The sequence below is a fragment of the Dendronephthya gigantea genome, unplaced genomic scaffold (genome assembly GCF_004324835.1).
Source record: "Dendronephthya gigantea isolate DGI-Jeju-01 unplaced genomic scaffold, DenGig_1.0 000290F, whole genome shotgun sequence".
Classification (NCBI taxonomy): domain Eukaryota; kingdom Metazoa; phylum Cnidaria; class Anthozoa; order Malacalcyonacea; family Nephtheidae; genus Dendronephthya; species Dendronephthya gigantea.
Genome location: NW_021163300.1, coordinates 68,267 through 72,565, shown reverse-complemented (window position 1 = coordinate 72,565; position 4,299 = coordinate 68,267). Strand labels below are relative to the sequence as shown.

The 4,299-nt window shown below is 35.0% G+C and overlaps 1 long non-coding RNA gene across 1 annotated transcript; it reads right to left on the bottom strand.

The window, feature by feature from the left end:
• Positions 1–1,753: 1,753 nt before the first annotated feature.
• Positions 1,754–2,306, bottom strand: LOC114541431. The gene is made up of 3 exons (XR_003689277.1): positions 2,236–2,306; positions 2,029–2,128; positions 1,754–1,813 (listed from the first exon to the last, which is right to left on the bottom strand). It is a non-coding gene; the product is annotated as an uncharacterized LOC114541431 (long non-coding RNA).
• Between the last annotated feature and the right edge of the window lie 1,993 nt (positions 2,307–4,299).

The window sequence follows — 4,299 nt, the reverse complement described above, 5'->3', positions numbered from 1 at the left end:
GAGGAATTTTCTTTCACCAAGTATCTAGCAAACTCTATTAATTCTTTTTCAGGTAAAAGCAGAATTTTAAAGAGTAAACCACAAGTTAATCCATGACATTGTTGGCAAATTTCAATCCATTGATTGAGAAAAATATTTTGGACTATGCCAAGAAATGTAACAAGAAACTACATTTGTTCTTAAAAGAGTGGAGAGAGCAATTACTGGGAAATCAGGTAAGTCATGCAATTAATAATAATTTGTCCAAACCAATGGCAAAATTATAGTATTATAGCAATACAGGCTATTGCTACATGAAATATGCCTATTTATAATCTAACTTAATCTATCTTGATAAACAATTTTTTTAACAGACATCCAGAGCACAGTTGCTTCGTTTTTGAAGGAATTATTGAAGAAGAATGTAGGAGAATCTCAGTCTCTCTTTTTTAAGATTTGTTCGGTAAGTGTAAGAACCTTTGTGGGCTGACTTTGTTTTTTAAATACTTTTTAAAGTCTTTATAAAAAACATTGGTTTCTTATTAAAGGTTGTTGATTCCACAGATCAGGATAATGATTCAGAAGACATTTCAGACGTTCAAACTTTGATGATTGCGGTGGAGGGCAAATGTTATCCTATCGAAGAGCACTCAACCTTATTTTATCCACTAAACATGGAGTACATTGCTGGTGTGGCAAATGGAAACTGCTCTGGTCGGCAAGCCTTAGGACAAAAACTTTTGAAGGACGTTAAGTACCCTAGACATTTTATACATTCTTGTACATAGATTTTCCTGTCAAAGCATATGTAGAAATAAATATTTTCAAGTCGCATTTTGTATACTTCGTATGATTATATAGCTTATGCTATTTAGTCGCTCCAATGCTAGCGCCAAAAGTGCAAAAACTAAACCACACAAACTTCGGGTGTTAAATAAGACGATGTAAAAACTGATGTGTAGGTTAAAATAACAAAAAATAGACATCGCCTTAAAGGTTTTGTTTAAATCGCATTTGTTTGTCAATAATTCGATTTTCTATCGATTTACTTATTAAATTTCAACATGACACTTGCCAAGCAAGTTACGTCATGCGCACATTGGGCAAAAAAACGTGTGACTCGATTTGGCTTCAGTTTCATATCTGTATTACAAAACAAACACGACAAAAAATGTTGGCTTACATGATTTCACTACATTTCGTTATCTATAGGTATTATTTACAAACATTTAAAAAATGTACTATTAAGTTAAGCATGCCGTCACACTAAAGAGTCAAAAGAAACATATGCATATAAATACCTATATAGGTGATTACAACAAATTTTAGCAAGTATACAAATAAGTTGTACCATACAGCAAAATTTATAGGTATGGATAACAATTTTCATAGCATGGATAAGTTACAAGCAAACATGTTGAAGCAATAATAATGTTACGATATATAAAATTACATTACTACCGTTTTTTTATGCAATCAAAATGTTCAACAGAGCTTATCTCTTTAAGTCATCCGGCTGCCAATAGTCCAGGTTATGAACAGTTTTTGACTTTTGATACCATGTCAGAGTCATCCATAAAGAACAATGGGCTGGCATAAAAACATATATTTAGCATGATATGAATACATGTATCTTTTACAGATAATACCACATAAAATATGGTATGTATTCATGGAAAAACTAGATTTAGGCTAATCATTATTATAATATAATGTCCTCTTTGATCTAAAACTTCCTAATTATCAGATTTGCTCAGTTACCATTGGTCTCTCATTTATTTATTGAATCCCCTCATGTCTTTCCCCATGCAATGTTGCAAAATTCTGTTCTAATCTAAAAGGACAAAAATAATGAATTAACAAGGCTAGCAATATAGCCACAGCAATGACAGCATTATTAGTGTCATCATCAAGACAATAATAACTCAAGGATAAAGGAAAATTATGCTGACTTTCTTCGCCTGGCACCAATAAAGTACTTATTGAGTGCCATTGTGCCAGAAATTTGAACACTTTTAATCTTAACAGCAAAGAAATGTCAATGTTTACCTGAATCCCTTTGTCTGAAATGTAAAAATTGCAAAATCGATCTCTTGGTAAATGAAAAACCGGATGGTTTTCCTGAAAAATCAACGCAACGGCTGGCAACCTAGTAAGATTTTGGAATCTTAATTCATCTCAGAAGCAGGACAATATGGCCAATAATGCCAAGGAAAATGCTTGTTTTTTGAAGCAGAGACATTGTGTGAGAATTACCGGTGTTTTTTTAGTTCTTTTTATGGCATCACCCTTGAATACTCCATCAAATCCACCTTCGCCAATCAAGCCATTCTCGATATAGTAATAAATCGCTCCTGAAAGTCAAAAGCAATTGCTTGTCAATATAACTGAACAACTAAAGAAATATGTGAAGTAAAATGGATTTTAGAATAAAAACGCAAACTCTAAAAATTTTTGTAGCGATAGAATCGACTTGCCTTTTGACTTGCAAACTTCAACAAAGTTTTCCCCATCGACAACTCTAGTGACGCCTGGCACAATTGAAGGTTGGGAAGGTTTGAGAAAAAAATGGGCTTACCAAAGGATTGTTTTGAAATTAAACTTTCATAAATCCTTGTCTTTCCCATCGCTGGTAGTGAAGTTTGTGTTTCATCGAGTTTCGGCCGACTTTGTAGTCTCAAAATCCACGAAGTATCTCTGGTTGGTCTTCGAACCAGAATCTGAACCCATCCTTTACCAACGCAACTGCACCCATTGCTTGAGTCACAAGATTTCTGTACTGAGCCTACGGTACCAGTGGCCTTTAAATCGCGGGTAAGAAGGTCAGTTGCTTTCGTATCGAATTTTGTGTTTGACACCTGGCTAGAATCATTTGCACGAGCTTTGCTATCAGTTGAACAAGCCTGGAAATGTCAAATACGTTACTAAGAGCTTTCACTAGAAGAATATTAAAACTTGGTCGCTCTTGCAAATATATTTTGTTGTTTAAGCATGAATACGCTGGGCAAACAGCGTATGCGAATTTAAACAATGATACTCAAAGCATTTTCCTTACCTGACTAATTGAGGCCTTGTTTTAGTTTCTCTTAAGCTCAACTTTTAAAACCTCAGGCTCCGTGCCCTTCTGCAGTGAATCATCTCCCACAAACACTTTTCCTGCCGAACAATATGCGCATGACATGTTCGAAGTTTCCCGGTTGTTGACTGTAACCGTGATCAACCCATTGCCAAGCAACCATCTTCTTGACGCTCCATTGTGCAGGAGTCGTTCAACAACTGCACTTCTATAACCAGAGAGGTGCTGAATTCACCTAACGCTCGCCTGCACTGTTTGTCTAGAATAACGCTAAACTCTGTATGAAAGGTATCTGTATGAAGCACAAATTACCGATCCTTTTATTACAAATTACAAGGCTAAAATCTGCGTTTGAAGGTAATATTAAGCACAAACTTCAAATATTAGTTGTAACCTCAGAATTACTGGTTAAAAATGGCCTCGGAATAACATTAGTTTTATTTGTGACCAATATTTCTTCCGTTTCTCGCAATCCGTGCACGTGATATCAACAGGTAAGTTAACGGACCAGGCAAAAGTCCCTGCTTTAATTCGGGCACACACACAACGATTTTACGGTAATTGGTCCATTTAGGTTTATACATATAGGCAGCCCTTGCCCAGACATGTTTTCCTTCTCGCGGCGCTTGCGCCTCGCGCGTGTACGCCAGTCTACTTGGTCTAATATTATGACCACTGAGCATAGGAACCCCAATAAATATTGTTGAAAGAAAAAGTAAATAGTCCAGTTACGGTTGCAAGTTCAGTAACGTCAGTGATCGCGAAGCATATAAATATATAGTTATTGAGAAGGATGGAAACTCTTGTAATAATATAAACATACATACGAATTTCACTCGCAAAATTTCATATCAAAACAACGAGAATCCCTCAAATAAATTATCACAAATACATTTTAGATACTCGAACAATAAATATTCCATTAAAAATATTTTAAAAAGCAAATGAAAATGCACAAAAAATGTACAAAACTTTTGCCTATTTGCCGAAAAATATCGTGGAACCATGCGAGATATAAAATGCGGTTTGAAGAACGAATCTGATTGGTCAAAAAAATAAACAAACGACGTGTGCTTGTCAAGCATCCGGGGGGTAAAGTCAAAGTTTAATTCAAGTTGAAAAAAAACGAGAACACACAAAAAAATTAAAGTTTGTAAAAATACATGTCGAAAATTTATAAATACTTTTTTATGCGAACGTTTTAAACGCAAATGGGCTAAAATTTCAAGATGACTGCAAAGGTT